Source organism: Aulonocara stuartgranti (genome assembly GCF_965226115.1).
Source record: "Aulonocara stuartgranti genome assembly, chromosome: 14".
NCBI classification, from domain to species: domain Eukaryota; kingdom Metazoa; phylum Chordata; class Actinopteri; order Cichliformes; family Cichlidae; genus Aulonocara; species Aulonocara stuartgranti.
Genome location: NC_138950.1, coordinates 3,004,675 through 3,016,153, shown reverse-complemented (window position 1 = coordinate 3,016,153; position 11,479 = coordinate 3,004,675). Strand labels below are relative to the sequence as shown.

The window sequence follows — 11,479 nt, the reverse complement described above, 5'->3', positions numbered from 1 at the left end:
GTGCTTTATTGTACCTCTGCCTGGTTAGATTATGTGTTAGGGCTCCCCAACAATCACATTTTGGTCATATAACAAACATACAACAAAAGTTAATTCAACTTAACATATGAAAAAACCGACATTCTTCATAAAAGCTAATGCACACACACAAAAAACATAATTCTAATGTCAGCCAATGATTTAGAAAGAAAGGATCTCATGATGGACACCAGGGAACGAAACACTGAGTCTAAGAATAAGCAGCTGGGAGCACATTAGCACAGCATTATAACCTGTTCCAAAGGTTTAATACAACACATGTGGCATTATACTGTGCTAAATATTTAGTAGGTTGTTACAAATCATTGGTTTATGCACCAATATACAGGAAAAATTAGCACAGAAGAAGTTTTAAAATAATCAAACTCAAAGAAAGAAAAGACAAGCTGCTGTTGGAGGACACCTGTCTGATGCATCTACCTTGTGAACAGTTTCAGAGGACTGCTTTGTCTAATGACCCTCTGTGGGGAAAATGCTTTTTAGGATGCATGAGATTTTTCAGCTCCACTGCCACCTTGTTAAAGTGAACAGCAAGAAGTGCCCCACAGGGCCGCCCTTCATCCCCCTTGACACACTCACACACACTGAGTCTTTGTGTACACTAAGAATGAGCCACAGCTTGTTCTTGATGTACGGGCTCCTCCGGATGAATAAATGACACACTTCTGCTCAGAGCAGAGAGACATCAAACCTCTTTCAACCTCATTTCAATGTTCTCTCTGATGCAGCGTCTCCATTTCCTATATGAAATTTGTGATGAATAATGTTTCCACTATGATGGGAACATACAGACCTGCGAGTTTTACTGCTGAAATGAACAGAAGTCCTTGTGCATTATGACTACGCAACCTTCGCCCCTTACCCTTCTTGAAGGAATATGGAAATTTGTGCAGACATGCTGTACAAGCCATAATTTACATTTGTTTTAAACAAGGTGCATTTTTAATATTTATTTTTTAATACATCTTAATGCTTTTTGCTTCATCACTTTGTTTTTCATGTAAAAATATATGCGACTTTTATTTGGCCTTAAGTGCTTAAGGCTGTTTTTATATTTCACCAGGTATTCAACAAGCATAACAAAGCTGCACATAATTTGTTCTAATAATACTTCAAAGCAGCAATCATTTTGAAATTCAGAGCAAATTTTTTTTTTAATAACTTCAGCTTCTCAGCTTTTTAATGGTGGAAAATTAATCAGATGATGAAGAACATGATGAAGTTTATTCTGTTAAATTCAGCTGAAACATCCACATAACAGTGTTTTTAGCTGCTTTTTAACTTGACTCGTACTTTGTTGACTTACTGTGTCTCATGCCAAAAACACACAGGCCCAGATTTACCAGTGCACTGAACCAGCACAAACTGGGCTTTAACAAAAAGATACTGGCACCATTTAGAGGGAAAGGTGGGAAACTTTTCCAACTGACCCTCTTACACATGTATTTCAGAAATTCCTTTGTCAAGGAGCAAATTACAGAGGTGAATATTTAAATCAAATGTGCAACTAAAAAGCAATAATATTTTTGACACTGCTAATCTTGAAATGATTCAATTATCAAAACGATCAAATATCAAATTGTATTTGACATGGTGGCCGTAACGCTGCCACCATGTCAAGCTCTGTAGATTTAAGGGCTCAATGTCAGACAAAGATGAGAGAAAAACCAAAGCACCTAATTCTAAGTTTGCTCAGTGAGTCACAAAATACTTAATTTTTGATGTCGTGTCTTTTTCAACATTCTGTAACTTTTGTGGCAGGAATTTCAAAATCAAATCGTAATACTTTATTAATCCCAGAGGAAATTATGTGGTCACATTTGCTCCAAGACAGTAAAACAGTGACAAACAACAAGTACCAAGATTAAATAATCCAATATTGCTTTTCTCCAGAGAAGAGACGGATAATGATGCTGAGTCTGTACCCCATCCTGAAAATATGAAACAGTCTTGTTGTTTTTCTTATTATCAGTGCATTCACATTAATACATTAAAAAACTAAATGATCTTAATAATGTTTTATTACACTGTGAAATATTAAATGAATAAAATAATTTCAGGACGGCGCTCACAGTTTTCCTGTGACCTTGTTAGATGTTAGCTACTTTTTTGGTGAAGCTACACAAGTTCAGCTGCATGCACTTCAGCCATAGCTGAGATACAGATCACACACACACACACACACACACACACACACACACACACACACACACACACACACACACACACACACACACACACACGATGTATACACACACATCTGCAAATCCACTTTCTTGCAAGAACAAACATGCACGATTTACAGTCCCTGCATCAGAGTCTATCTTCCAGATTTCTACCACAGGCCTACTTTTAACTTTTCAACTAACACTTTTAACATACACATGTATGACTCTAATATAGAATATAGAAGGATGAAAGGTGAAACTACATGTAATCATAATCAGGACAGAAGAACAGTGTACGTATGCAGAGTAATTCTTCCACAGATTTCTTAATCGGGATTCTTTGAGTGGTGTTATATTGTCACTGGTGTCTGCTCAGGATGTTGTAAATGGCTTTGAAATGATGCGTAGCTCCGATCATATTATGTCACACTGTATATTTAATACACATTTAAATATTTCATGTTCTTCTCTTCAGTATATTGTGTTTGTAAAAACTGTAAATTAACCTGATGTTAATGTTTATATAAAAAAAGTCAGTGTGGACACTGAGTTTACCGCCAGATAAAATATGATAACAAGCTGTTCTTTTCTCCTCCACAGTCAGGGTCAGCCGTGTTAACAGATACTGTCACTTTGCTAAAAAGCGAATTACATCTTAAATAGAATTTTGAAGAATTGTTCCTGGTGCTGTGCTGATGTTAGGCAGATGTATAGCGCTGTATTTTCAGCATGAATACCGCTGTGCTTTGCATTACACGTGTAAGGAGATTTAGGGCTGTTCAGCACATTCATTGTAGTCTAGTTATTCATGGACGACTATACAATAGGTGAGTGGGATGGAAATGAGGTATGTGTGTGGGCTTTGTTGGAGTCAGAGCATCCTGTAAGTCACACTCAGGAGTAAAAATGTCAGAACGACAATGGCTTAACAACGTTCCTGCGTTTGTACAGATTACATAAGAGAATGTGTCTTGAAAAGAACAAAGGTACAAGAGGAAATGCAGGGAACCGGTACCTCTACAGAAAGGAAAGAGGGGATTTCAAATGGATTCACAAGGATGATGATCCTGATTCAGAAGGTCTTCAGTCTCAGATGTGCAATGACAATGGAGATAGAGGTATATGCTGTGGGATGAAGGTCACACCCTGAGCCGTGTTCTAGGCACGTACAGCAGCACATAAAGTCCGTGCTGTTTCTCTTTATATATATATACATATGTATATTATATATATGGGTCTTTGTCGATCTGAGCAGGAAGCAGTATTCATTTGGTCATAGGACAAAAATAAGTTTTTCCACCTGTAGGAAGGCAATCAGGCCAGAGGAGGGAAACCAGAGGAACATACAGATCTAGAATGACCAAAAGGTCATTTAGAGGCACACAGAACAAACAAGATTAGACCTTTAGGAAGCAGGTGGCTGGTTGCTACTGGAAAAGGTATTTTCAGGGGCAAATGAAAGATGAGGTAGTGGTGTGTAGCCAGGTGACTGATCAGGTGATGCACTTCAGGAGGAAACACACCGTTGCAGATGCACAGGTGAGGAGCTAAATGTAGGATATTATTAAAAGTATTATTAAAAGTATATAACAGTATGGGCAGCATGGTAGCACGGTGGTTAGCCTCACAGGAAGGTTCGACTCCACCGTCAGGCCCAGGGCCTTTCCTCGTGTCTGCGTGGGTTCTCTGCAGGATTCCTCCCAGAGACATACGGTTAGTGGGGTTATGTTAACTGCTGAATCTAAATTGCCCATAGCTGTGAGTGTGAATGGTTTTCTGTCTGTCTGTCTGTCTGTCTGTGTTAGCCCCGCGACAGACTGTCGACCTGTCCAAGGTGCACCCCCACCTCTCGCCCTGTGGTAGCTGGGATAGGCTGTCGAGCCCCCACCCCAAGGGATGGATGGACGGTATATAAAAGTACATGTATATAAATGAACAAACTAGTAGAGTTACTGTTGTTGTTCTGCTGTAGTGGTGCAACCACACAGAAGGAAAGCACCAGATCTTACACCAAAGCTTTGCATTTTTTGCCTCAAATGTTGGCTTTTTAAAACCCGGCACCATCTGACGAACCGTGTTTCTTGGCCCTTTAGTACCAGAGCTTTTAGAACTAATAGTGTGGACAAAGTTACAGGAACAAACACTTTTACGCCTGACTGCTCTGTTTGTAAAAACATGAAGTGCAACTATAATTTCTTGACTGCCAAGTAGTGCAGAAATGAAGAAAGATTAAAGTTTGTAGAATTTAATATTTTAATCATGATATATTGTTCTAAATGTGAAAATTATTAAAATTATCCTGTTTAGTAATTTCTAAGAAATTTTGATTAAATGTACAACTAGGGGTGGGTTTAAAAAATCAATTTCCCAATTCTAATCAATTTTAGTTTGAATAATCAGAATCAGAATACTTTATGAATCCTGAAGGATCTAGAATCGATTTTTAAATATAAATGTATTTTGCTAGAATCTCTAACCTCCTAGGACCTGGCGTCCACATATGTGGACATCACATTAAATTTTGCTCTACAAGGACCTGATATCCACTTAAGAGGAAATTATACTGTCACTGTTCAATCAAAATGTAAAGCGAATGTATATGTAGATCTCACTTATCTCAGAAACAAAAATGTAACTCTTTGTTTTTACATTCATTGGGTCCCAATCAGCCCAAATAGCAAAGAGAAATTAAAAATACCATGAAAGAGTTTGGGTCCGAGGAGGTTAAAGCTCGCAAAACTATTTCAACAACTACCAAACAGCTAAAATAGCAACGATTAAAAAACAGGTAAACAGATTTCACAGAAAGATAGAAACACGAATCGCGAATCGTTCACCCGACGGCACGTACACAGACATGCCGTCAGCGCTGAAAGCCGACAGCTCACAGATTCTGATGCTGCAGATTTTGTTACTCTCTAACCAAAATTCACAGAACCAACAGCAAAAGAAGATCAAAACTACGCTTCATGTTTGAGAAACATCGTCATGAATTCTCTCATACTTGCTGCTTCCACTACGACAAAAATCACACTTCCTGCACAGCTGTCTCTCTCTCTCTCAGTGTACAGAGACCATAAAAAATCTCTGTTTCCTGCATTATTCGTGTCACGGTCGATTGCAGGAACTCAAGAGCAGAGCAGGTTGATGTTTCCAAACACAGATTATTTACAATTATTTACAACACCAGTGCAGAATATATACAGTTCTCATCTCCACGTCCACACACAATCAAATCAAAATCAAATCAAATCACTTTTATTGTCACATCACATGTGCAGGCACACTGGCACAGCACATGCGAGTGAAATTCTTGTGTGCGAGCCCCACAAGCAACAGAGATGTGCAAACACAACAACACAAACGAGCAAAATACAAGAATGGCCAACCTGAAACTAATAAATATATGTACAATATATAATAGTGTATGCATTTCTGGATGTGTATACTAAATATTTTCCTACGTGTGTGTGTGTGTGTGTGTGTGTGTGTGTGTGTGTGTGTATACACATTTTTACAAATTAAATAGTAAAAAAAATAAAAATAAAATAATAATAATAATAATAATAATAATAATAATAAAATATATAAAATATACAGAGTTGAATATGTGCAAAACAGTGGCATTACTGTACAGTGTGGAGTGCATAATGTTAAAGTTCCAGTAGTGAAGCTGAGGTGTCTATGACGTGTTCAGCAGTCTGATGGCCTGGTGGAAGAAGCTGTCTCTCAGTCTGCTGGTACGGGACCGGATGCTGCAGAACCTCCTTCCTGATGGAAGCAGTCTGAACAGTTTATGGCTGGGGTGACTGGAGTCCTTGATGATCCTCCCTGCTTTCCTCAGGCAGCGCTTCCTGTAGATGTCTTGGAGGGAGGGAAGCTCACCTCCAATTATCCGTTCAGAGCACCGCACTACTCTCTGGAGAGCTTTGCAGTTGTAGGCGGTGCTGTTGCCATACCAGGTGGTGATGCATCCAGTGAGGATGCTCTCAATGGCACAGTGATAGAAGGTCCTGAGGATGCGGGGGCTCATGCCGAATCTTTTCAGTCTCCTGAGAAAGAAGAGGCGCTGCTGCGCCTTCTTCACTGTTTTGTTTATGTGTACTGACCACGTAAGATCCTCAGCCAGATGTACACCAAGGAACCGGAAGCTGCTCACTCTCTCCACAGCAGCGCCGTTGATGGTGATGGGGGTGTGTACTTCTCTGCACCTCCGGAAGTCCACTATCAACTCCTTTGTCTTTGCGACGTTGAGGGTGAGATGGTTGTCTTGACACCAGTGGGTCAGGGCGCTGACCTCCTCCCTGTAAGCCGTCTCATCACCGTTGGTGATAAGACCCACCACTGTAGTGTCGTCTGCAAACTTCACAATGATGTTGGAGTTGTTAGTGGCTGTGCAGTCGTAGGTGTAGAGTGAGTACAGGAGAGGGCTCAGTACACACCCCTGTGGAGCACCAGTGTTCAGTGTGATGGGGGATGAGGTGATGCTGCCCAGTCTGACCACCTGGCGTCTGTCAGACAGGAAGCTAAGGATCCAGCTGCAGAGGGAGCTGCTCAGTCCTAGATCCTGCAGTTTCCTGTCCAGCTTCGAGGGAACGATGGTATTGAATGCTGAGCTGTAATCTACAAACAGCATTCTCACATACGTGTCTCTCTTCTCCAGGTGTGACAGGGCAGTGTGTAGTGTCAGGGCTATGGCATCATCAGTGGACCTGTTGTGGCGGTATGCAAACTGTAGAGGGTCCAGTGAGTCGGGTAGTGCAGAGCAGATGAAGTCCCTGACCAGCTTCTCGAAGCATTTGCTTACGATGGGGGTCAGGGCTACAGGTCGCCAGTCGTTCAATGAGGAGATGGTGGAGGATTTGGGTACAGGGACGATGGTGGCCATTTTGAAGCAGGCTGGGACTACAGACAGAGAGAGGGAAAGGTTGAAGATGTGCGTGAACACTCCAGCCAGCTGAGCCGCGCATGACCTGAGGACGCGGCCGGGAATCCCGTCCGGACCAGTAGCTTTGCGTGCGTTCACCTTCCTGAAGCACTTCCGCACATCCTCCTCAGACACAGTGTGCGCACTGACGTCATCCGCGGTGCGCACACTGTCCGGTCTCATGGTGTTCGCTGTGTCGAATCTAGCGTAGAATACGTTTAGATCCTCACACAGAGAGGCCGTGGTCTGTGGTGTGCTGGTTTTCCCTCTAAAGTCTGTGATCGTGTTTAGTCCCTGCCACATACTCTGAGGGTTGTCAAACTGTTGTTCCACCCTGTCCCTGTACTCACGTTTGGCTGCTTTGATCGTCTTCCGGAGTTGGTAATGTGCGTGTTTGTAGTCCGATGTGTTCGCGGAGGCAAAGGCGGTGCTCCGTGCCGCGCGAACATCTCCGTTAATCCAGGGTTTTTGATTTGGGAAGGATTTGACTGTTCTGGATGGGACGACATCTTCCACGCATTTCCTGATAAATCCACAGACTGAGTCTGTGTATTCATCAATGTCTCTGGCGGCCACGTGAAACATTTCCCAGTCCGCGTGATCAAAACAGTCCCGCAGCGCAGACTCCGATTGGTCCGTCCAACAGTGCACCGCCCTCCGGGTTGGAGCTTCCTGTTTCAGCTTCTGCCTGTAGGCGGGCAGGAGCAGGATGGAGCAGTGATCTGATTGGCCGAATGGGGCGCGGGGGAGGGCTTTGTACGCATCCCGGAAAGAGGTGTAACAGTGGTCGAGTAGCCGGTTTCCACGTGTGTTAAAAAGGATGTGTTGATGGAGTTTTGGTGAGACTTTCTTCAGGTTTCCCTTATTAAAGTCTCCGGCTGTGATAAACGCTGCCTCTGGGTGTGCAGTTTCCTCGCTGCTGATCGCGCTGTACAGTTCCCTGAGTGCACGGTCAGTGTCGGCTTGTGGGGGTATGTAAACAGCCGTAATAATCACACACGTCCACACAGCGGGGAGGTCACAGGTCCGTGGAGGAAAACTATCACACAGGAGAGGGAAATTACTGAAAATCTCAAAATGCATAAGCACAAATTCACGGGAGCTGAGAGGATCAACAACCTGTCTCGCACAATCAGCCAGCGACGAGAAGGTCTGCGTCCCGGCCTTGAATGGTGGACAGGTAATGGAAACTAATCGGGAACAGGTGTGTGGTTTAAGGGCGGGAGCCAGCAGTGAGCTCCGCCCAGGCAGAGCGGTGAAGGAGAGAGAGAGAGAGAGAGAGAGAGAGAGAGAGAGAGAGAGAGAGAGAGAGAGAGAGAGAGAGAGAGAGAGAGAGAGAGAGAGAGAGAGAGAGAGAGAAGAACACAAAACACATGTAGCCTTGTACTGACAATTCGCTTGCTTACTATGCACCAGTCTACTGTTGTGTACAGTGCTGTCTGCTGCACGTGACCTCCAACAAGAGTCTCATTTCTGCTGTTCAGTACTCAAGAAATTTAAACTCTTACAAATGATGCCAAATTACAAAACTCCTGTAATCAAACCTCTGAGACTTTGCTCTGCTTCACTTCAGCAGCATCAGGTAATGTTCATATATTCATGGTTTTCTTCATTCATTGAAAATAAAAATTCATTTCATCATAATTTGTTTTTTTTTTAAAATTTACTAAAAAAAGTTCAATTCAAGTCAGTGTTATTCATACGGCGCCAAATCACAACAGCAGTTGCCTCAAAGCGTTTTATATTGTACAGTAGAAACAGCAGCACTTTCTTCTTTGTGGATGTGGACAAACTCACATGGAGGCAAATCTCGAGTGGGGCAGGTGGTGAGCAAAGAACTGCACCCTGTGCCAGCTCATGGTGGAGTGGGCCATCTCTCTACAGATTGTTTCCTCTCTAACAGCGCAGGAGGTTACAGCAGACCAGTGCTGCAGCACAATCTGAATGGCAATGAATTGTTGGTGCACAACCTTGTGACTGTTTAATTAAAACCCACGAGGATGCTCCTGGACACAGGCGCAGAAACAGAGATCTGCTCAGCTGAAAACTGTTTGTCATAGCAGGAGACCCAGCTGTCTTCACCTGAGGAGAAAGTGAGATGCTTGAAAAAGAAACTGATGTTTGCTGTCTATACCAGTTTGAGATCTGGGGTTAAATCTTATATATAGATTCATTTCATCAAAATTTGAGGATATATATTTAATTTGATAGTAAATTTACATCCATAAAGTAGATTTTGGGACTCCAGAATACTCATGACTGGTAAATCTCCCACTGCTTGTATGAGGTGCGCCTCTCATGGCAGTAATATTGACTTTGAATAAACATCTGCTTTTTATAGACACATAAAGTAACTGTCTGTGCTCGGCTCCGTGGACAGCCTACACCAGGGAAGTGACTAAAACCACATCTGAGGATCTTTTCTGTGAAGTCTGGGTGCCTTCACAGGTCAGAAGCACAGCAACGAGGCATGAGTTCTCCTTCATCTTAATGTTTCATGCTTACATCTATCACTTGACAGCTACAGTAAAGGAATAAGGATTTGGTGTAGCTGCAGGACATGAAGATGCATCAACTGGGAATCGAAAGGAACATGAGTTTCCAAACCTACTCTACCTGTAGCTGTAGTGTGCCGCTGTAACTGATCAATGTCTGTGGAGTGTTTAAGGTAGACACTCATTCTCCCACCACAGTACAAACTGTAGTACTTACACTATGAGATAAGGATAATCCACTAGGAGAACAGATATTCATGGATATAAAGCCAGGTGCTTCTTAAAGGCGATCCATCGACGACCATGCAACCAGAGGCATTGTTGCATCCCTACAAAAAGACACGTAGGAAGGAAAGAAAATCAATGCTTCCAACACACTGCACCACATGCTGCAAGAACTATACAGAGAAAATATTGCTGCCAATACGACAGAGGAGCAACATTTCACTGTGAACTAGCCTGAGGAGGAAAAAATAGACCCATAAAGTAGAGCTGGACGATGTCAGAGCCATGAAACATTTATTAAAGACCAGTCCTTTCACAGCCAGTGGGTGAAAATGGTGGGTAACTACTATGGCCATTTATCACGTATGGAGCAATACAGGAGGGGTGTTAGTGTGAGAGGGGGGATGGAGAGAAGGAAGGTTCTCAGGAAGAGGGGAGGTGTCGCTGAGAGACAGATTTGTAAGGATGAGAGGGATTGATGGATCAACGAGAAGAAAGGAGGGACAGACAAAAGATACGTTGTTCTCCATGATAGTGGAGTTTTTATTAAGATTAAGGGCTTGGTGGAAAAACAGTTGGAATGTGTGGAGAATTCAACAGGGGGAGTGTTTCTCACTGTATATAATCATAGTTAATCACTGAAAATCATAAAGATCCTGAGAAAGGAAAATGTGCTTGCTATATGGAAAGGTGAGGCAGTGTGGAAATCAACCATCTGTCAGAGTGGTGACAAATGTTGATTAAAGGGGGAACTGTGGATAATAATGTGAAAGTGTCACAGATTAGTAGGCAGAGGACTCACTCGCAGGACTCTGAAGTTTAGAGAGAAGGTGAGGGTTTATTTGCAATGTGACACCAAGTGAGAATATATACATATATACAGTGGAACAGATAACACGGGGCTCCAGGGAGTAGGGCGGGGTCCGAAGGGAAGGTCCAAGACGGGGGTACACACACGCTCTTCTTCCACTTGATCCGTAACTCACTCAAAATGTCCACACTAAAAAGCTCACGCTCACTCACACACATCCACAGAAATCCAGATGGCAGGGAAGACGGGCAGGGAGTCTAGAAGGCCTGTACACAGAGGAAAAAACAATGTCAGGAGGAAACTCTAGGAGATCAAAGGAACACTTTCATAGGCTAAGCTACACTGACATTTGGTAGTGTGACGATCCAGCAAGGAAGCAGCCTCTCTTGCCATCTTAAGTAGTCTGCCAGGATCAGTGTGAATGAGCCACAGGTGTGTGTTCAGGGTGGGTTCAGAGGCGGGGAACCAAGGTCCAGTTCCGCCCTGGTGGGAGAGGTTAAGACAAAAAATACACACACCACGACCTCTCCAGATCTTGAGAACCATGACAGAAAGTACAAATACAGAATTTGGATATGAGGCATTTTAATAAGGTGAGCCGAATGTAAGACTGAGCCTCACAAACGGGAATGAAAGCTGCTCAGTTATGCAGTCCTCAAAGCTTCCTCTGTGGATGATGGAGCTCCGTTTCGTCCGCCAAAGGACCTTTTGGCATCACGTTTAATGCACTCGGTCAATGTTCAGAGCAGGTGTGCTCTATTTCAAACCAAACCACTGGAGCTCCTTAACCCTACCCAAGCTGTTCCAAATGTTA

The 11,479-nt window shown here is 43.0% G+C and overlaps 1 long non-coding RNA gene across 1 annotated transcript; it reads right to left on the bottom strand.

Moving 5' to 3' along the window:
* Nucleotides 1-9,885: 9,885 nt before the first annotated feature.
* On the bottom strand, nt 9,886-11,093 carry LOC309687044. The gene is made up of 3 exons (XR_014270611.1): nt 11,013-11,093; nt 10,878-10,931; nt 9,886-9,958 (listed from the first exon to the last, which is right to left on the bottom strand). It is a non-coding gene; the product is annotated as an uncharacterized lncRNA (long non-coding RNA).
* Between the last annotated feature and the right edge of the window lie 386 nt (nt 11,094-11,479).